The following is a 24069-nucleotide window of genomic DNA, read 5'->3' on the forward strand; positions in this document are numbered from 1 at the left end:
GCGTTCATTTTTTTTTTGTTGAGGCATTTATTTTTATTTTTATTATTTTTCGAGTGTAGTGAATGTGATTAGAGAGGTATTTTCATTACTTTGTTTTTTTTTGTTTTTTTCCATGACTTTGTTTAATAATCTGCCTGATTGTGAATTCGTAAAATGCCATAACTGCGCAGCAGTCGAGAACATTTTGATGAATCATGCAGTTGTGTGCCTCGAACGCTACGCTGTTCTAGTTGAGTAATTCCCTACAAGATGTACTGCATATATATATACAGCTCGTTCTGAATGGTGAAACTGAAAATAGTGGTCTCTTCCAGGAATGACGGCTGGTGCTTCCTGTTTCAAGGAAGAGAGAGTCACACCTCAGACAGACAGTGGGGTGTGGATGACATAACTAGATGTGTCATCTACCAATGCCTGCATTTGCCTCATCTAGCCACAAACCACAAAGAACAAGACGTGTTTTCTGGTAAGGGCATCTCTCCTCGCCCCTTGATAGAAGTGATGCTGCTTTCCTAGCTTAGATGTGGCAGAAACATCAGGTTCTGGTAATGTTGGGAAATCCTGGTTGTTGCGTCGTTTAGTGATCTATTCTGAGCTAGTTTCAGTTTCGACATGAATCACATGCAAAGACTTGTCAGTATAAAAAAAGGCCTTAGTTTCGAACAAGAATAATTAAAGAGTGATAAAGTATTTCCGACATACTTGTCAGTCACACACAAGCCTTTTTCACAAGTTCGGGAATCGAGTCTGCGCACACTGGACTGGAAACAAATTTGTGCACGTAACATGAGTAATACTTGGAGCACACAACTCTACACACACACACACCTCTGTCTAATTCGGACTCCCTTGCCATTTCCCACTCAGCGTCTTTGCTTGTGAATGAGGTCATTGCAACTGGCAGCCAAAACATGTACCCAAATCCAGTTGGCCCCTCAGCATGAGTGAGTTCAGTGGTGGGACAGGCAGACAGCTGCCTCTGTGTGCGTTTGTGTGCGTTTGTGTGTCTTCACAACTGGCAGATGGGTCGAAGGCGGTCCTCCGCGTGCGACGTTCTTCCCTGCCAATGTAAACCGGCTTGTGTGTGAGCGTTTGACACAAAGTGTGCATGGCAAACTTCTGCATTACACTAAGGCACTTGACCTCTCAACTTGTGTCGGTTGTGTCTCGGTTGCCATTACACAGGAGCCCCCCCACCGCCGCCGCCCCCCCCCCCCCCCCCCCCCCGCCGCAAGCTGGGGCAACCACTGCCGCTGCTGCGACTCACAGCAACATATTTCTACCATCTGTTGTCTACTTTCTCTTCTTTTTCCATCTCAATCTCGCTCTTTTCTTCTGCAGCCAAACTCAGGACTGGTCCTTCACTGGGTCAGGTTCGACAGGTATCGATCGGAATGGGCGGGGTCACGTGAAAAACTCAGGGTTTACTTTACAGGGCAAAAAAACAGAGAAGTCACTACAAAGCCTAAACCCACAACAGAACAGACGTCAGTTCTCAAACACTGCTGATGCGCCCTGGAGCAAGGTACTAAGCCCTTAACTACCTCAGGCAAGCTTCTGTCTCCCCATTTTAGGCAGCAGGGTGCCCACAAGAGCCACCAGGTCATGCCAGATTCAACTTCAAAATAAATGCGTTTAAAGACAATGCAATCCCTGTGTGTACGGTGTTGTTGTTTTGGCATATTTCCCTTTACTTTGTGTCTGCATGGATTCCTCTTCTTGCTGACTGCCAAGGAGCATGACACCGTCAACCTCTGGTCTACTATTCAAACAGCCCTAGTGGGTGGAACTGGCATATTATCAGGGCGCGACAATAACGATGTACCGATGACCCGGGGCAAGTTAAAACAAAATTGGGGCAAGTAAATCCAATCAGTGATATTCCCGTGGGGCAAGTGCACTTTGGCATGCCATACTGCCAAGAGCAGGGGTCTCAAACTCAATTTACCTGGGGGCCACTGGAGCTAGGGTCTGGGTGAGACTGGGCCGCATCAGGTTTTCCAAAAACAAAAAACAAAAAAAAACGCATTTATTAAAAACGGAAAAATGAATAAACTTTGCTTTGGTTCCAATTTTCTACAAGAAAAGCTCTGATAAAACATTCCACTGTTTTCAAATATCTTACTTTTTATTTTCCTGCACAAAATAAGATGAAAAATAAATAAACAAATCAAGAATAAAGAAAATCAATCAATCAGTAAGAAATAAATAAATATAATAATAATAATAAAACGGCAAATAATAAAAACTTAAGAAACCACATATAGTTGGTGGGTAGACAAATTAATTTTTTCAGATTAAAATGAACAAAGCATTATTAGAGCCCTGTAGACATGACAAAACACGACTATAGTCACATTTATACTCTTTTTATTTACAACATATTGCGCAACTGCAGGGTCTTGAGACACATGCTAACTCGCAAACTAGAGAGCTAGCGACCTAAACGGTAGCCTTGAAGTTATTTCCTTTAAACTTAAATAGCCAAAAACGTACCACTTCCACACGGATAGGGAGGATAACTATTAAAAGTTATTTAACCTTTAACATGAACATGAATCAAACGTAATAATTTTTTCTGGGTACATGATACCATACAGCATCCATATCAAACTTGCGCGGGCCGCACTAACATTAACATTTTCATATCAAGGCGGGGGCCTCAAACTAGTGTCCTGCGAGCCACATTTACACGGGCCGCGTGTTTGAGACCCCTGGCGAAGCGTTTTTTTTTTTTAAAGCGGTTTTGTTGGGTGTTGGTAAAACACGGACTGCGTAATTCCGGTGGTAATTTGCAAACCATCCTTGCAAATCTTGAAATGGACCAATCAGAATCGTTTATTTAGACCACAGTCCGCGTTTTACCCACACCTGTTCTTGTTGGCGATCAACCAATCAGCGATGGTTTGACTAGGAAAACATCTATCATGGCGTCCCTGCCAACATGGTCTAATTCTTCAACAACTTGTGAAGGAAAACAGCAAAAAGTGATGAACCAGTGCCTCCTAAACAAGTATTTTATTAGCGGCAGCAAATCAAATGATGGCACAGGTGAGTGAATCACATTGCTGTGACAATTTGAAGTGGTCACAATGAAACACCACCGATTAGATCCAATACCAAGTGCTGATTTTGCACAAGCTACAAAATCTAGCGCTTCCATTTCTCTGTGGATTTTTCTCACCTTTGCTTCACAAATTATTGTTTGACCATTCAGCATTTTTTTCTGGATTCAAAACACTTTACTAGTACACAAATGTGTCTATTCAATAATGTTTCATTGTGGTGCACAACTTCTAAAAGGCAAAGTGCCTAGAAGTCTCTTGACAATCCAGATTTCCATGCAACGTCATGATCTATGTAGGAAAACAACCACAAGAAATGATAATCATTTCATCTTTATTTGAGATCCTCATGTGATGCCACAAAAATGAGATGATATCATTATGGCAGTCTTTTCATTTTACATGGGGCAAGTTCGGGCAAGTAGTTCTCACCTTAAGGATTCCCCATGGGCAAGTCATTTTGGTTTTTAATGTAGAGCCCTGATTATAATATTTTTCATGGGGCAGTATTGTTTTCTGCATGTAAAACTATAATTGTTCTAATTGTATTAATGGTCTGTTGTGTGAAGACTTTTGCCTGTCCGGAACAGATTCATTAGATTTGCATTTTTTGTTTTTTTAATGGTAAGAATTGATTCAGGGAGAGTCTGACCTTCTGGGATGGATTAATGACGCTAACATAGGTTCCAATGTACTGTAATAGGTCTTTCAGCATGACAACAACCCACAGCATAAGGTCAAGGCAACAAAGAGGTGACTCAGGAAGACGCACATCTTAATCCTGGAGTGGCCAGAACTAGTCTCAGAATCTGATAAAGGACATGAAACGTTCAGTTTCCGACTTTTGGAAAAGTATCCATTAAGAGGAATTGAGCAAAATCTCTCCTACAATAAACCTGCCATAAAAATGATAGACTGTTAATGTCTTTGAAAAAACAGCAGGGGGGCTCATACTTGTTCAGTCTGCACATGAGAGAACGTGGAGCAGTGTAGTGTCTGAAATGCTACACATTGTAGGGGGATTTTAACACGTGTGCATACATGTAGTTCAGATCCAAATGTGAATATTGTAACACGTTTTGTAACATTGTAACAAGATTTGTAAATAAATAGTTATTCTGATGGAAAACAACCCCTGTCTTGTGTTGTTTATGTTGCTTTGATATTTGAGTTGTATTTTTTGTTGATGCTTGAAATGCGTGTGCACGGCGGTCAAGTGGTTAGCGCTCAGACCTCACAGCTAGGAGACCGGGGTTCAATTCCACCCTCGGCCGTCTCTGTGTGGCGTTTGCCTTATTCTCCCCGTGCATGCGTGGGTTTTCTCCGGGTACTCAGGTTACCTCCCACATTCCAAAAACATGCTAGGTTAATTGGCCACTCCAAATTGTCCATAGGTATGAATGTGAGTGTGAATGGTTGTTTGTCTATATGTGCCCTGTGATTGGCTGGCCACCAGACCGAAGACTGCTGGAATAGGCTCCAGAACCCCCGCGACACTCGTGAGGAAAAGCGGTAGAAAACGAATGAATGAAATGTGTGCTGTTTTTCTCCCTTTTTTAGTCGGGAACTGATATTTTCTTGAAACATACCTATATTCAACTGGTGATTGCTAAAGAAAGGAAAAGATAGTTGAAGTCTAATTGGGAGTCTAATGTTTCTTCTGGTACGTTCAATGTTTATGTAGTGACTTGAATGGAAGGGGTTGTCTTTAAAAAAAAAACAGCTGGTATTGAATGAGTGAACATATAGTATACATATATTTCATGATATCAGTATATCTATGTATATGTATATCAAATGTGACTGTTAAGCTTTGAAACCGCAATAGTGAGTACTAATGACTCGTATTTGGCAATAAAGATCATTACACATAATTCTTCAATATTTTCAATTGTCTCAGTCAGAGTAGCTACATAGTGTTCATTAAACATACATTACATGTATTACGTCCGGTTAACAAACATTACAGATATACAAATGAAAATGAGTATGCAAAATACAACTCAGCTGAAGTCACGGCAACATATTCAGAAGGTTTCAGCAATGGGCACATTTGTCAATTAATTATGGAATAATTTGTGTAGAAAACAAATTTTCGATCAGCCCACAAAACCTTAGTCAATCACGATTGATGTGATTTCCAGTGAAAACATAATTGAAGTTCGGGATGGCTCAAAACGCGTGGTAAAACTGCCTCTTTGTGACATCACAGAGGGGCGGACTTCCTTATATGGTTCATCGTTAGGAAGCACTTTGCGCGTGCAGAGTGGGCATGCCCGGAGGCGTGCCGTGGGTGAAATAAATTCAATTAAAACAGACCATTTGGGCAGGAAGCACAAATCAAAGAAAATTCAGCTGGAATAGGTGCAGATTCTGGAAAATCTAAAAAGTTGTCTGTGCGGGTTATTGTGTGTAGCTGCTCTATAGAAGACCTGCTCTAAAGGTCCCCTTTAAAAATAGCATTTATGTTATCACCAGTATGACCTAACTAGTTTTAAGGCAGCCCCAACCTTGTGTAAACCTTAACTGTCACACTGTGTTTCCTCATCTTTGCCTCATTCCAACGACGTGTAAAAAAAAAAATGGAATCATAAAGCGGTCACTTCTTCTCACTTCTTCCATGTTCCACTCGCAGGGACACACTCGGGCGCCAGACTGAGTGAAAACAGACCTCACATGCTACCACAAGCGCACACATTTATATTACATCTCTTCACGGCAACAGCTGCACCTCCGAGATTAAACAAACTGCCATCCTTTCTGCATTGCCGACATTCGTTCCCACTCAGGGAATCCCTGGGTGGCTGAAAATGTTGGACGCAGACATAAACTGAAGCGTCTGGCTGTTAACATTATGTCAAAATACACTGACTGGGACATTCAGTTTATTGTGCAGCTGATGAAAAGAACCCGTGTTCTCACTGATTGTACTTATTAGGTAGTCTCGTAGAGATCATCATCACACGGTGAATTTTCTATCCTTGCCCCTTGACTCCCTTTTTCATTCCAAATGCCTCTGTCCATTTTTCACTATCTCCTTGCCTGTACACTACAACTAAATCCACGGAGAGTAAATCCCCTTCAATTGGTACAAATTGCGGTATATAGGCTGACACCAAACAGTCCTGCTCCCAGCATGCAGCAATCAATGCAATCTCAGCGCAATGCCGCCAAAACACAAGCATTTCACAATTGTAGCATCTTGCTATACGGGAAACACACTCAGCGAAAAACCACAAAATAGGTTTTTCCCATTAAAATTCCATAAAGTTTTGCATTCCTATAGCTCTTTAATTGCCTATAGATTCTTTGAAATAAAAACCCTCTAAATGCAAATCACCACAGTGCTTCTACTAAAAAAGCGTGCATGCAATGTGGATTAAAGTGACTTAAAAGAATTCCCACACTTCAAACTCAATCTGCACTCCATACATTGTCTCTCTCGTGCACCACCCTCCCCCCCCTCCCCTCTGCAGCATCCTCCTACTCACGTCTTTTCTCTGGCGCTAAAAACTGCCTCATTCCTTTTTCTCACCTTCCTCACCTGAAACTAAATCAGGGGTCTCAAACTCAATTTACTTGGGGGTTTTCCAAAAAAAAAAAACGCATTTATTAAAAACAAAAAACATTTAAAAACGTCGCTTTGGTTCCAATTATCTACAAGAAAAGCTCTGATAAAACATTCCACTGTTCTCAAATATCTTAATTTTTATTTTTCTACACAAAATAAGATGAAAAATAAATAAACAAATCAAGAATAAATAAAATCAATCAATCAGTAATAAATAAATAAATATAATAATAATAATAAAACGGCAAATAATAAAAACTTAAGAAACCACATATAGTTGGTGGGTAGACAAATTATTTTTTTCAGATTAAAATGAACAACGCATTATTAGAGCCCTGTAGACATGACAAAACACGACTATAGTCACATTTATACTCTTTTTATTTACAACATATTGCGCAACTGCAGGGTCTTGAGACACATGCTAACTCGCAAACTAGAGAGCTAGCGACCTAAACGGTAGCCTTCAAGTTATTTCCTTTAAACTTAAATAGCCAATAACTTACCACTTCCACACGGATAGGGAGGATAACTATTAACAGTTATTTAACCTTTAACATGAACATTAATCAAACGTAATAATTTTTTCTGGGTACATGATACCAGACAGCATCCATATCAAACTTGCGCAGGCCACACTAACATTAAACTTTCATATCAAGGCGGGGGCCTCAAACTAGTGTCCTGCGGGCCACATTTGGCCCGCGGGCCGCGTGTTTGAGACCCCTGAACTAAATAGTTCCCCCAACCATAGAGGATGCATGAACACGCACGTGTGCTCAACACCCTAAACGTTTGTCACGCACTTGCTGAGAGTACTGAAAAAAAATCTATAGAGGACTGGAGGACTATTAAAGCTACAGTGATTGAGTACTCCTTTACAGACACCTACGCAAAACCTATTCATTTCTTACTTGTGCGCACACACACACACACACACACACACACTTGGCAACGCTCGGCGGTGCCATCCATTAGGCAGCAGATTTAGGTGGTAGATTCATAACCCTGGTGGTAATAAAACTAAATCTAAGTCTGGATGATGCTATGAGGCACCCCCCCCCCCCCCCCCCCTGCTGCTTTCTTCCTCATTCCACATGCAAGCTGCTTGCACAAGAGTGTGATGAAACATGTCACACCAAACACAAGCTGAATATCACAACGCAATAAATAGTACCAAAAGAGGAAGCGGCTTTCAAAAGCACAATTTGTTGTTGTTCACATCTGTCAATGTAGCAGGCTGAGGCATCACTAGGGTTTAAGGGCAAGGGAGGCTTCGCCCCCATGAAATACACAAAGTTTGACAAACACATAAGACTGAGAAATTATTATTATTATTATTATTATTATTAGGGATGTCCAATGTTGGCTTTTTTTGACGAAAAAACGATATGCCAATATTGTCAGATTCTCAATTTCCGATACCGATACGTGTAACATCTCCTGTGGTGGAATGAACACATATGGGACCAATTTTTATACTGATATTGGGCAGCAACCAATATCTCGAATTAGCATTATTACTATCAATCTCCCAGGATCTCTACACCTTACGAGTTTTACGAGTATTTATTGAAGTTCATATTATTGACACTTTATAATGAATCTGTCAGCACTTTTTAGTAAAATTATTTGAATTTTTACTATTTACTATTTCTTACTATTACTTATTATTTACTTATTACTTTTATTTACTATTTACTATTATCTTTTTTTACAAAAGACAAAATTAAACAAATATTTATGTAAATTAATTTAATTCATTTATAATTTTTGGTGAACTTATTTTACTTATTTCTTTATTTTGTTTTTAAACCAAAAACTCAAATAATATATATATATATATATATATATATATATTTTTTTTTTTTTATATATATTGTTTATTTGTAATTAAATTTCACATTTATTAAAATTGTCAGCAGATCAACAGAATCACAGAAACATTTTATCAGTGACATCATTTGGCCATTTTAAGCCCTGCTTAATAATTTTTTATTTTGTTTTATAAAACAAAAATATTAAAAAAAAATTAATTATAAAATGTCAAGACAAAACTAATAAAAGCTGTGATTGTATTTTTCTGCTGGCAATTTTAATAAATATTACATACAAATATATCCATCAATTTTGTCCTGGAGCCTATCCCAGCTGACAAGGGGAGGGATACACCCTGGACTGGTCATCAGCCAATATAATTATGAATATGGAACAAAAATCTACGAACTAGCACTAACACAAAAACAACATTATAAATGCCATTAATGTAAGTCTCAGTTTCAGGTCCTTTTAAATCTGAAAAATAAACTGTTTTGTATCAGTGACAGGAAATGAAATTAGTAAGATTTGGTGTAATATACGAAATATTAAATAGAAATGAACATATGCGGGACAGTGATAACAAATAAACAAGACATTATTTTCATCTGATAATCAACTATTTGCGTGCTAATCGGAAGATAATGGCAGCATCGGGTCTACTGCACACGTTGGTACTATGATTGAGGCACTTGTCTCCCTCCACACTGTGTTCTCCAAAAATTGCTCTGTGCTAAGTGGAGCACAGGGTGCAGCAGCAGCACATTTAACAGCTCACACCCAGCAGTTACACCGAAAAACCTCCCTGTTGATGGCAAATTGCTGCCTGGGAAAGGAGCAAGCGAGGAGAAAGAAGGAGGGGAGATGAATAACAATGCTTAAAAGAGGCCATCATTAGAGCGCCGGGGAAGAAGTATGTATGGATTTGGGACGACTAAAAAGAGCGGCGTAGAATAGAAACAATGCCAGATGGGGGTTACGTGGGTCAGCAGCTGAAAAAACAAAAGGCTGAAGTCAGAAAGCAGAGCTGCTATCTCTCTTAGCCAGGACTGAGCAAACAAAAGTACCCCCCCCCCCCACTCCACCCCACCCCACCGTGACCTGACTGCCATGCACAGACGAAACACACCGCTGTGAAAGACGCTACTGCAGGCTGTCAGATTAGGAGTGCCTGTAGCGTATGGGCTAAAAATAGCATGCAGGATCTATCCTATTATTGTATGAGAGCGGGGGGAAATCCTCCAGTAGCTTAGCCCACAACCCTCAACTCTCCATGTATCCCAACAAAAGTACACACACACACACACACATAGGGGTATCCCAGCTGGGGGCTTGAGGCCATTAAGAGAATTAAAGGAGACGGCGAGAGGAGATGTACTGTGTCCATGGTATCACACACAGTTGGATAAAATGTTCAATATATGACCCAAATATTGATGTTGAGACAGCATGTGGGTGATGATGTTCTCTGGTGTAAACAGCAGGAAGAGCAAATCATGCCTGCAAACGACTTCAGCCCTGAGGTGGCGACTACTGCGCTGTACAAACATGCCACTACAAATCACTTCCTGGAATAGAAACTGTTTTTTCGGTCACTACGCTACACAAGACATCAAGCGACTTACAGTGATTCTCCAGTGACCCTCCTCATGTCTCACAGCGTGGAGCGCGTCAGCCCAGGTCCATGTTAAAAAGTCCTCAAGCCAACCACCAACGATGAGAACGTACACCAGGAACAGGAAGACCAGCAGCCGGCAAGTCAGACAAAAAGAGAGAGACTCCTTCTGTTGTCTCCGAGCGCTCTCCTCCTCCCTCCCGCCTTCCCTTGTTCCCTCCCTCTTTTCCTCCCCAGGGCTTATCTGTCCAGAGGCTATCACTTATTCCGACGCATCTTCTGGGTCACATGACCTGCATGTTCAATGGTGTGTTTCCCATAAATACCATACATTCACATTTGATGCCCATGCTCATAAACAATGCAATATGTGGTATTTTGGAACTTGCCAATATAGGGACCATGGAAACACACAAAAACAATTATTAGTGTAGTTCTTAGTGGAAACTGGAGAGAGAGAGAGAGACACAGAGGGAGAACAAGCTCTCGCTAGACTAAGGGAGGTGAAAGTTGATCCCCTCTGATCTCATCAAGCAGAGTCGCCAGCAGCAACCAGACCAGCGGGCGGCTGACAGGAACACCCGTTTCACCTCCCCTCCTGCCCTCCGCGCGCCTCCTCCCCACCTGCTTTCTAAGGGCTCACACTGAGTGACCAATAAGATCAACTCCTAACCCCTCCCTCTTCTTTGTACGCTAAAACCGCATGTTCACACACCCCTGCACGTGCTGCTCCATCTGCACGACTTTAGCATGTGCCACTAAAATGCCGGTCATGTGAGCGCACCGATGAAAGCTTCCCAAGTTCAGTTGGAGGTTGAAGTTTAGAATGTACTGTCAATTCAAACTGAAACTACTTAGTTGTCCTTTAAGATTCATACTCAGTATGCCTTTATTGCATTTAACATATTAATGTAAACCAGGGGTCTCAAACACGCGGCCCGCGGGCCAAATGTGGCCCGCAGGACACTAGTTTGAGGCCCCCGTCTTGATATGAAAGTTTAATGTTAGTGCGGCCCGCGCAAGTTTGATATGGATGCTGTATGGTATCATGTACCCAGAAAAAATTATTACGTTTGATTAATGTTCATGTTAAAGGTTAAATAACTGATAATAGTTATCCTCCCTATCCGTGTGGAAGTGGTAAGTTTTTGGATATTTAAGTTTAAAGGAAATAACTTGAAGGCTACCGTTTAGGTCGCTAGCTCTCTAGTTTGCGAGTTAGCATGTGTCTCAAGACCCTGCAGTTGCGCAATATGTTGTAAATAAAAAAAAAGTATAAATGTGACTATAGTCGTGTTTTGTCATGTCTACAGGGCTCTAATAATGCTTTGTTCATTTTAATCGGAAAAAAATAATTTGTCTACCCACCAACTATATGTGGTTTCTTAAGTTTTTATTATTTGCAGTTTTATTATTATTATTATTATATTTATTTATTACTGATTGATTGATTTTCTTTATTCTTGATTTGTTTATTTTTCATCTTATTTTGTGCAGAAAAATAGTATTAAGATATTTGAAAACAGTGGAATGTTTTATCAGAGCTTTTATTGTAGAAAATCAAAACCAAAGCAAAGTTTATTCATTTTTCTGTTTTTAATAAATGCGTTTTTTTTATTTTTTTGGGGGGGAAAACCTCATGCGGCCCAGTCTCGCCCAGAGCCGAGCTCCAGTGGCCTCCAAGTAAATTGAGTTTGAGACCCCTAATGTAAACTGTAACGCTGTGAAAGAAGAAAGGACGTCTTCTGTGTGGATCTCTGTCCTGCTCTAATGTTGTAAATCCGATTTCTACATCACTCTGTGACGTGACTTCATTGTTCAAGATTTCCCCCAAAGCCGCCCGCATTGCTCAATGACATGATGTGGGAAGTGGCGGAGGCACTTTTCAGGGAATTGATCCATTAGGATATAAAAACTCACACACACGCACTTCCTCCATCATTCACTGTTTTATGTCTCATTGAAAAACAGAATGCCACAACTGTATGTTTTCTAAGTGTGCAACCACACACACACTTCCTCCGCACAAGACGGACTACAGCGAATGCACTCATGCAGATCACAGTTCCAGCCAGCCCACTTCCTGTATGAGCTTCCTTTTCCCAGAGCTTGCACAGCCACCAGAGCCCCAACCCTCCCCCCCACCATGACACAACATCTCCAGTGATATTAGTGTTTCATCGCGTCACATGTCTACACACTTAAAAGCACTCATGCTCTCAGACATCCATACTTAACAAAAGTGCACATAGATGCATATCGGAGTTGAGTCATCGATCAGTCATAGGATAGTTAGAGTGTTTTGTCTCAGCTCTGTTAAAAGCACAATAGTTTAACCTCTTTGAGGATATGTTTCTGCTATACCGCAAATTGTCAAACACTGTCAGCCGACACGGGCTTGTGTGCACTTTTTCTTTCTACTTTTTGAGTTTAATTCCTGTATACATTCCTGTATACATATACATGAAAAAAATGAAGAAAGTCTTGGTGATGAAATGTTATTTGTACTGGCTAATCAACAATCAACAAGCTCAATCACCTTTGCCCTACAACAAACCAGGACCAGTTCACTGATATTCTAGACCCCAGTTGATGTAGGTCAGCGCTTCTAAATGACTTCATTTCCTATCGTGTTCCCTTGCTACATTTCAGTACACCTTTTTTGGACTCTGTTTCTCACATTTTTCAAAATTGCAAATTTGCATGCTTTTTTTTTTTACAGTGTCTGAATGTTTATTGTGTTCTGCATCCTTGTGGTGTATTATAGTGATCTATCGGTGCTCTGTAGTATGTGTCTGTTATTGTATTTACTACTGCTACCAGTAGAGGGTGCTGTATACTCATATGCTGTTGAAAATACATGGGGCTGTAACTTGGTACAATACATAAAAATTCCATAAAAAGGCAGCAAACTCATCCCCGTTCTTGATTAGATACTATTCAGAGATGTATTAATTAATCACTGTGCATCAAATGTATGCTCAGGAGTCCATTTTAAGTGTATTATGCGTGTATGTAAGTGTATATTATATATATTAAGTGGCTGTGAGCTTTCTTGAGTTACTTTGTGAGTTCCATTCCAGTTAGGTATAAAGCAGGGGTATCAAAAATGCAGCCTGGGGACCATTTGTAGACTGCATCTTTATTATTATTATTATCTTTATTATTATTATTATAATTATCCCAAGGCATATGGTACAAATAAAATCAAAACAAAAACCTTACAAACGGGAAAAATACAGCAAAAAGACTAAATGTAAAGCGAAAAAATAACTCATAATAAAACTAAGTTTTGAGTTTAAACACATAAAAGTTTTTAGCCGTTTTACAAACTTAAAAAATACATAAAAATATAAAGTGGTGCCCCCACAACCTTTGATTTTTAGTATATGGCCATAGATGGAAAAACTTTGGACACCCCTGATATAAAAGTATACATTCTTTTTGCTTTAATTTCAGATTTTTCTTTAATTGCGTGTATTCCATATCATTTTCATCTGCTTGTTTGTGTTTGGATTGTAGTCTAATGAAGATAACGTTGCTAAAACACCACATTTAATGCTGATCAGAGACAAATCCTATCATTTGGACAGATTTTGGCCTAATGTCAGCACCTCCTGAATGTGAGAGTGTGAATGTGTCCTGCAATGGGCTGGCACCCAATACAGGGTTTACCCCGCCTCTCGCCTGAAGTCAGCTGCGATATGCTCCATGACCTTAATCAGGACAAGCGGTATCCAAAAACAGATGGATGGACACCATCCCTGAAAGTCAACCATACATTTATACATTTTTTGATGTTGAACACTTCACACAAGGACTGCCATTGACTGGACATCCCCCATTTGCTCAGCTGGATATTGCCGTAAATTGCCTCCTGATTTCTTGCTTGAAGGCATATTCACACTTAAGGGACCTCATGGGGTCTGCATAGAGGGGGGACACATGTGCGTGCGAGTAAATCTGTGGGACAATGGGGGGCCCTGTCATCACCTTACACCGAGAATTAGATCTGTGTGTGCACGTGTGCGTGCGCTGCCTTCTGCCGACACACGTGCCAAACACAAAAGCCATCCAACTGTCCACATGGCCCAGGGGAGAGGGAGTGACAGGAGGGGGGTGCAAGCGATGGATGGTTAGGGGCGGGGGGGCAGGGGTTAGAAGAAAGGAAACAGCAGTGTTAAATGTGCAGCCTTAGGCTGAAGTGTGAGGACTGAGCGTTACAGGGGAGAGCAGGAGGACGCGAACAATGGACGCTTGAATGACTTTGTACAGATGGCTGAGAGAAAGACTGACACGAACCAAACTGGAGGCAACAGTCAAAGGGGGTGATGAAGGTCAAATGGGAATTTTGTGCTCATTCAGCAATTCTTTTCACTCCGCGGTACAGAACTTACAATATCAACTTGTCAGCTTACAGCGAACGTTTCTTTACCTCTCATTTTCATCAAGTCTCAGTCTAAGTTCACATTGAGTGTGATGAGATCAGAGCCATTTTGAATTTTATTGTCTATAACTAACTGAAGAAAACGGCCTCGAAAGGCCACACGACTATTCCGCTCGGGAAGAAACTGATAGCATCACAACATTGCTGTGAGGACTCGTACAAGTACATTATGTTGAGCAGCAATTAAAAGAAGCCTGCTCTTGCTTGTGTTAAAGACACCATATGTAATAGTTGTTCCTCCAAAAAACAACTGCACAATCATTTCACTCCTTATTTCTAAAATACTTCAACTTGCTGATATAGTTCATCTTCAAACATCTAAAATAATGCATAAGGCTAAAAATAAGCAATTAGCTAAAAATGTCATCCAATACTTCTCTACAAGAGAGGAGAAATATGATCTCAGGGAAGAAGTACATTTGAAACACTTCTATGCTAGGACTACGTTATGCTAGCCATAGCATTTCAGTATGTGGAATCAAACTATGGAATGGATTGAGTAAGGAAATCAAACAATGCACAACGATGAGCCAATTCAAGAAACAATACAAGCAGTTGATTTTTGCTAAATACAAGGATGAAGAGTCTTGAACCAGTCATGATGTGCTATATATATCACTATATTGACATGCACTATGGTACCCATTATGGCATTGGATGCTCATATCACCTCCTACTTTGGTACGAGGTGCATTATTAAAAACAAAAAACCTTAAACTGTATTATGGAAAGCAGGAAGTGAACAAATGCAACAGTTACTGATTGTAAAAGTACCAGATGGAGGGGTAGGATTTAATAAGCTTTGCTTCTTCCTACTCCTTTTGGACATGTGGAACTGGGAACTGATTATGGGATGCACTCAATTGTAATCTGATGCATGTTCAAATGAAATTAAACCATTACCATTACCATCATTTTGATGGTACCCTGGTTCCCGTAATAACAAAACAGTGACAGCAGATATCATGACAACAACAATACATTGGTGGACTTTAAAACTTTAGCATATGTTGTGTCATGTACGTGAAAGTGCTTGTGTACTATACACAGCCAAATATAAGACTAATTATTTCACTGGACATTAAAGTTGCCTTCGAGCAGAGATCTCAAAGTCAATTTACTTGGGGGCCACTGGAGCTAGGGTCTGGGTGAGGCTGGGCCGCATCAGGTTTAAAAAAATAAAAAGACGCTTTTTCAGTGTTTTGATCTCAGTCATGGATGATGAGAGAAAAAGCAAAACAGGCGGGCTCGTTCACTTGCGGATGGGCGGGGCAAAATCGTCAATTGTGTGCGGTGTGCACACAGCTTTAAGCTGTCATTTCTGGGTTCATGAAACCATACGGCATCCATATCAAACTAGGCGGGGGCCTCAAACTAGCATCCTGCGGGCCGCATTTGGCCCGCGGGCCGCGAGTTTGAGACCCCTGCCTTAGAGTCAAAGCTTGCCCTCCAGTCACACTCACACGAATCAGTGCAGTTGCAAAACAGACTTGTTTGAAAAGTGTCTCAAAGGACGGCCAAGTTGGCAAACAAGAGACGGAGAGTTGCGATGCTAAACTGAAGATAATGGTAATCAATGAAGCAGAGTGAATCATGAGTTATGATAACAATGCATAATGTAAATTGCACTTAACCGTAGGGGCAGCAATAACTGGAATATGCACTTACTATGTGGTTGTTCATCTTCCCGTACCTCCAAGGCCTTAGAGGAGAAGAGAACACCAATATTTGTGCATCACACTGTGTGAAAACAAAGCAAGGGCTTATTGACAAACACACACGAGCCAGTTGTTTGCCTCTTGCACACATCAATACAAGTACTGGCCATCTGAGTACAGTCACTTGGAGGCCAGGAAATGGAGGCGGCAGGTGGTGATCTACTGCTTCCATCATTCCTTCTCTCTCACTACCTCCATTAAAACACAAGCTTTTCATGTCTTGTTACAGGAAAGCATTAAGATACTTGTGTCTTACATGTACGTGTACTCCACATACACCTTTCTTGCTCTCATTTTGGGCTCTTCAAGCCAGAGTATATGACTTGGAGTAACCCCAATTCTGTCTCTGGAAACATCAGTTCATCCATACACCAGCATAGATTGTACATGTATTTGCAAATTCAATAGATGGCAGGGCTTTACATTAAAAATAAAAATGACTTGCCCATGGGGAATCCTTAAGGTGAGAACTACTTGCCCGAATATGCTGATAATTCATCAGATAATAGTACTGATGCATTGTATTTGGAGGAATGTCTGAAACGTATGTTAACATGGCATGCCATACTACCTTACACATGGTAGTCGTTGTAAGCAGTGATATTTATAAGTTGTGCACCACAATGAAACATTATTGAATAGACACATTTGTGTACTAGTAAAGTGTTTTTAATCCGGAAAAAAATGCTGAATGGTCAAACAATAATTTGTGAAGCAAAGGTGAGAAAAATCCACAGAGAAATGGAAGCGCTAGATTTTGTAGCTTGTGCAAAATCAGCACTTGGTATTGGATCTAATCGGTGGTGTTTCATTGTGACCACTTCAAATTGTCACAGCAATGTGATTCACTCACCTGTGCCATCATTTGATTTGCTGCCGCTAATAAAATACTTGTTTAGGAGGCACTGGTTCATCACTTTTTGCTGTTTTCCTTCACAAGTTGTTGAAGAATTAGACCATGTTGGCAGGGACGCCATGATAGATGTTTTCCTAGTCAAACCATCGCTGATTGGTTGATCGCCAACAAGACGGGTGTGGGTAAAATGCGGACCGTGGTCTAAATAAACGATTCTGATTGGTCCATTTCAAGATTTGCAAGGATTGGTTTGCAAATTACCACCGGAATTACGCAGTCCGTGTTTTACCAACACCCAACAAGAACCGCTTTTAAAAAAAACTCTTGGCAGTATGGCATGCCAAAGTACACTTGCCCCACGGGAATATCACTTATTGGATTTACTTGCCCCAATTTTGTTTTAACTTGCGGTACATAGTTATTGTCGAGCCCTGGATGGTTATCTTCACCAAGCTATTTCAATCCATTCATTGAAAACTACTGTAGGTCATTGTAGTCTCAGGGCAATTGAATTGATCACAACTAGACTGTTCAAACCGTCTCTCATCCGAGCATCAGTTCATACTCAATGACTAGGTGGGACAATCCGAGCCTGATTTGGTAGGACAGGTCTAGTCTGAGGGGTTGGCGTAGGATCCAAAGTAGAAGTTTTGGCACATGGACCGTGATGACAAGTGAAACAACAAATGACTGAGTGACAGCAGTCAGCCTCCCATGCAGCCCACCTGGAGGAAACCCTGAACACTACAGTCATACCCGGTACCCAGTAGTTTTCACTGTGGGTGGAATTTCCCCGTGCAATACAACGTCAGCTCTCGCTTTATGCCACACTCTTCTCAAGTCAACAGTAGCATAGCAGACACAAGGTGTGTTCAAGGAGACCGGGTAATGCACTATTTTTTGAGGCAAAGACCACTTGACCCACTAAATGAGAATCACCCCTCTAAAGCAGGAGTCCCCAACCCAACAATCGTAATCAACTAGTCGATCTTTAGCACTTAGCTGGTAGGTTGTAAATCCCCTAATTACCTACCTATCTATAGCAAGCACTGTTCAGGACGGACCATCGTGTTTTTATGTCATGCATCTTACAGGGCAGCTAAAGGTCCTTCTTAGGACCAATGGGACATTCGAGCCAAAACATTTTCTATAGATATCAGAATGCGGTGGTGATGCGGATTGAGGATGGGGGGGGTGGATCTTGCCTAAGTTCACGGCCAAGACCTGGGATCTTCAGCTCAATAAGGTTGGTCACCACTGCTCTAAACATAGACATGAACGATTTTGCTCTTTTGTGGGGCAAAATAAATTTTATAATAATAATAAGTCCACTACTACTACTTATTCCACTTCATGTTTTGTTCACAAAGTCCTCCCATATTTCTCAACCAATTCAAAACAATCCAATGTCAGAATGAGCTTATTTATTCAGGACTATCAGGGCTTAAAAAAATAGAAATAGAATAGTCTAAATGAATTAAAATACATATGATGCAGTCAAAGATGCTGTGAATGATATGTACTATTCCACACTGGTCACTAGGTGTCAGTAATAATAATAATATAATAATAATAATAAATTTTATTTGTATAGCGCTTTTCAAAATACTCAAAGACACTTTACAGAAGAATGGAGTTGAATAAAAGCAAGTAAACAGAGTAAAAGATACATAAAAATACAACATTCATTGGTTAATACACAGTTAAAACATGAGTAAAAGCGGGGGGGGGGGGGGGCACAGCAGTCAGGTATAAAAAGTTAGACATTAAAAACTGATTTAAAGAGGTGGGTTTTTAGTTGTTTTTTGAAACTGGGAAGGTCAGGGCAAGCACGGAGTGAATGGGGCAAAGAGTTCCAGAGGGTTGGGGCAGCGATGGAGAAGGCTCTGTCTCCCCAGGTTCGGAGAATTATTATAGTTTTACATGCAGAATAGAATATGAAATGATTATAAATGATTAATGGGCGGAACTTGATGAAAACATCAACGATGTGAGATCAGATTCAATAGTGTTTCTCACCTTCTTTATCAAACTGCTGGCACTCGCAAGTTTCTTTGGCAGGTTATTTAGCATTGCCTCAATAAAAAACGTACTGACAGCGAGTCAGCAATGTGCGGTCTGCTTTGTTGTTGCACTCACTCTCACAGAACGATACAGCACAGAGCAAATGGACTGGTTTGTTATGTGTTTCCTACGACAACCAAATTATACAAAAACTGGGGTGTTTTTTTTTTTTTACTTTCTTCAGGTCATGAGAGAGTGGGGTTGTCTTATACCAGGGGTCTCAAATGTGGCCCACAGGACGCTAGTTTGAGGCCCCCGCCTTGTTATGAAAATTTAATGTTACTGCGGCCCGCGCAAGTTTGATATGGATGCTGTATGGTATCATGTACCCAGAAAAGATTATTACGTTTGATTAATGTTCATGTTAAAGGTTAAATAACTGCTAATAGTTATCCTCCCTGTCCGTGTGGAAGTGGTAAGTTTTTGGCTATTTAAGTTTAAAGGAAATAACTTGAAGGCTACCGTTTAGGTCGCTAGCTCTCTAGTTTGCGAGTTAGCATGTGTCTCAAGACCCTGCAGTTGCGCAATATGTTGTAAATAAAAAGAGTATAAATGTGACTATAGTCGTGTTTTGTCATGTCTACAGGGCTCTAATAATGCTTTGTTCATTTTAATCTGAAAAAAATAATTTGTCTACCCACCAACTATATGTGGTTTCTTAAGTTTTTATTATTTGCCGTTTTATTATTATTATTATTATATTTATTTATTACTATTGATTGATTTTCTTTATTCTTGATTTGTTTATTTATTTTTCATCTTATTTTGTGCAGAAAAATAAAAATTTAGATATTTGAGAAGAGTGGAATGTTTTATCAGAGCTTTTATTGTAGAAAATCGAAACCAAAGCAAAGTTTATTCATTTTTCAGTTTTTAATAAATGCGTTTTTTTGGGTTGTTTTTTTTGGAAAACCTGATGTCTCGCCCAGACCCGAGCTCCAGTGGCCCCCAAGTAAATTGAGTTTGAGACCCCTGTCTTATACTATTTGGGTTTCTTAGTTAAACAAAATTTGTAACTAATTTTGAAAGCAACTACAGTACATATGGCCACCATTAGAAAAACAAACCATGTCTCCACAGTTCTTGTATTAATCAGAGCTTGGTAGGGGTTGGAGACAAACGAATAAATTAATCAATGATTGAATACATAATGACCAAGAGATAAATGAAAAAGAAAGATGGACTCCTTTAGACATGAAAAAGGGAGTTCATTTTCAAAATTTGTCTTCTTCTGTAAAATGCAGCAAATAGTGTTGTTTACAAGAAAAACTGTCTCACAAAATATGCAGTTTTTTTGACTGAAATAATGGATTGCTCCCCCCACTACCCACACAGACAGACAAATAGATGATTTTACTGCCTTTAAGGGAGATCCGCTCCCACTGACGCCCACAAAATGCAAACCCTGTCTGTCTGTTATGACCAAGATGAGAGTGATGTCAGTATTTCCTGTTTATGTTCATCAATTCCACTATCCTCAATCTAGCTTTGTGTTTCTGATGGGGAACAAAATGAGGGAAAGATCTTTCCAGCTGAGATCTCCCAAACCATCCCCCTCCATCTCCCATTCTCTGCTTTCTAACCTCTTCATCTTTGCTCATCACATCTCCTCCATCTTTGCTCATCCGTCAATCAAACCACCTCCGCCCTCCCCCGCTGGCCGCCATCTCCTCCCACAGTTTTTTTTCAGCCTCCGCTTGTCTCGCCTCCCTTTATTTCCTCGACTCCTATCCTCCTCCATTTTCTCCAACAGCTGCCGCTCCACGTCTGTCGCTCCTGACCTCTCGGCGCCACGTGCCGCGTCCTTCTCAAACATATCCCCCAGTGAGCCGCAGTCATTAACACGCACAGGGAGGCACGTACGCTATATACACACACGAGTGGCTGTCTCCCTCACAGTTCAGACTCTCATCACATCGCTCTCATCTGTCAATTAAATGGCCCACAGAAGGCAAATCTCTCAATTAAATGAGCCGCCAAGCCTGCAGAAAAAAAACTGTAATTAAACACGGCCACCCTGAAGACATGATTACATTAGTTTGACCACACACATCACTAGTGACCGTGTACAAGTACACATCAAGACATTTGTATAGGTCAGGGACTCCAATACAGTACAACAAAAGTATTACAACTATTGCGGTTTAATCACACTGAAGTTGGAACAGTATACAAGAGAAACAATGGAGTGTTCATAGTTACAGCTTATAGTTAATGCCCTTATAACCTTTTTTTAACAATTTCATGTACATGCATTGTGTACAATTGTGCAGTTATACTGCATCACAGTGGGAAACACTGATCGGGAAGGTTCTTTTCCAGTTCTATTCCAGTACCCAAGGTATTAGCACACATATACAGTAAGTCACATCTGACCTCACAACAACAACAAAAACAACAAAAACAAACACTGGTTCCCACTGCCCACATAGTGCAGTTGGATTGATGCCAAAATATAACACATATCTGATTTTAATGTCTTTGGTAGTTGTGTGTGGGGGGGGGGGGGGGGTGCACTCACGTAAAAGCAAAAGTGGCCATTTAGGGGGAGACGGGATGGCCTCCTCACGCTAGCGGAGCACATGCACGGATATGAGGTGTGAACTCTGGACCTGGATCATGACGCTATGGCAAAGAAACGGCAAACGTGCACACAACCGGAATGAAAAACAGACCGATAAGCATGTAATCAGGAGATGCGGATCCATTATCTCAACGCATGTTGGAACATGCTGCTGGACAGGAAACCATCAATACTGAAATTACTGACTAGATTAACTCTTTTAACTCATATCAGATGCAAAAAAGCATGTTGATACAGAGATGCTGAAACCACTGTAATACATAAAGTATCAATCAATGTGTGCTTAAAATTAGAGCCGTGTAAATAATTCATGGTTTCTCAACGTTGACTTTGTGTACTTTTGGACTTCATACTCGGAATTCAACTATGTCATTGTGTACACATAAGGGTCAAAGGTCAGTCACATACAGCGCGTGGACAAGATCCATGGTACTCTATAGCAGGGGTCTCAAACACGCGGCCCGCGGGCCAAATGTGGCCCGATGATATGAAAGTTTAATGTTAGTGCGGCCCGTGCAAGTTTGATATGGATGCTGTATGGTATCATGTACCCAGAAAAAATTATTACGTTTGATTCATGTTCATGTTAAAGGTTAAATAACTGTTAATAGTTATCCTCCCTATCCGTGTGGAAGTGGTAAGTTTTTGGCTTTTTAAGTTTAAAGGAAATAACTTGGAGGCTACCGTTTAGGTCGCTAGCGCTCTAGTTTGCGAGTTAGCATGTGTCTCAAGACCCTGCAGTTGCGTAATATGTTGTAAAGAGTATAAATGTGACTATAGTCGTGTTTTGTCATGTCTACAGGGCTCTAATAATGCTTTGTTCATTTTAATCTGAAAAAATAATTTGTCTACCCACCAACTATATGTGGTTTCTTAAGTTGTTATTATTTGCCGTTTTATTATTTATATATATTTATATATTGATATATATTTATATTTATTTATTTATTACTGATTGATTTTATTTATTCTTGATTTGTTTATTTATTTACCATTTTATTTTGTGTAGAAAAATAAAAATTAAGATATTTGAGAACAGTGGAATGTTTTATCAGAGCTTCTCTTGTAGAAAATCGGAACCAAAGCAAAGTTTATTCATTTTTCTGTTTTTAATAAATGTTTTTTTTTTGTTTTTTTTTGAAAACCTGATGCAGCCCAGCCTCACCCAGACCCAAGCTCCAGTGGCCCCCAGGTAAATTGAGTTTGAGACCCCTGCTCTATAGTAAGAGCACTCAGACTGAATCAACAGCACTGCTACTGGTTGCAACAAGTACTTCATTTTGTATCAATTGCTTTAAGACACAATTTATCAACAACCGACATCCTTCGTCAGCATAGATTAACTGATTATTACACCAAACTTAATTGTCAATATAGCATTTCTCAAAGACCAGTCCAGGGTGTACCCCGCCTCTCGCCCGAAGAAAGCTGGCATAGGCTCCAGCGACCCTCGTGAGGATAAGCGGCATAGAAAAAGAAAGAACGGATGGGTGGCATTCGCCAATAAGCACCTTTGCCTTAGACATAGATTGAGGAGTTTTTGCAAAATACAGGAAACCACTCTCGTGAAAACATTGCCTCTTTTCTCTCGATAGAGGTAATCAATCAAACACAGACGCTGGAATACATGCAACACATAAACATATATGGCTGCGTGTGTGTAAACACCCACCACTCCGTCATCCTCACGTTATGCTGCTCGGAAAATCTGTGTCAGCATTTATGCTCTAGACTTTGTCATCCTATTTCCAATTTCCTGCATGTCACATAGCAAAAGACAGCCATTTAGCCATGTCACACTGAGTGACACGCACTCTTTTGTTGTCACACGATGTGACCATGCTGCTGCCAACATGCACTGAGAGGTCTTCACTACCACCACCGCAACTTATGACAACTTCATTGTTTTCTCATTTGGCCACTTGACATTTCTGCTTCATTAAATGTCACTTTTCCCAAACTCACTCACTCACTCTCTCTCTCTCTCACACACACACACACAATTTTTGTTGTGCAGTGTTGTAACAACTTCACCCAGTAGCTTGCAAACCATGTGTGATGACCACAAGGAATGTCTTACCAGTTTAACACTGGCTCTCAGTCACCAGCATTTCTTCATTCATTCATTTTCTACCGCTTTTTCCTCACGAGCGTCGCGGGGGTGCTGGAGCCTATCCCAGCTGTCATCGGGCGAGAGGCGGGGTACACCCTGGACTGGTGGCCAGCCAATCACAGGGCACATATAGACAAACAACTATTCACACTCACATTCATACCTATGGACAATTTGGAGTGGCCAATTAACCTAGCATGTTTTTGGAATGTGGGAGG

At 40.5% G+C, this 24069-nt stretch overlaps 1 protein-coding gene across 2 annotated transcripts in view; it reads right to left on the reverse strand.

Moving 5' to 3' along the window:
- spsb4a (splA/ryanodine receptor domain and SOCS box containing 4a) overlaps nt 1-24069 on the reverse strand; it is a 102609-nt gene that overhangs the window by 45467 nt on the left and 33073 nt on the right. The window contains exon 1 of one of the 2 annotated variants that reach the window (XM_058069091.1): nt 10080-10217. The exons of the other annotated variant lie outside the window; for it this stretch is intronic. The gene's annotated coding sequence lies outside the window, so the exon portion shown is untranslated. Of the gene's footprint in view, nt 1-10079; nt 10218-24069 lie in introns of those variants that run through there. 2 annotated transcript variants of the gene reach the window in all.

This window comes from Doryrhamphus excisus, chromosome 3 (assembly GCF_030265055.1).
Source record: "Doryrhamphus excisus isolate RoL2022-K1 chromosome 3, RoL_Dexc_1.0, whole genome shotgun sequence".
In the NCBI taxonomy this organism is placed as follows: Eukaryota; Metazoa; Chordata; class Actinopteri; order Syngnathiformes; family Syngnathidae; genus Doryrhamphus; species Doryrhamphus excisus.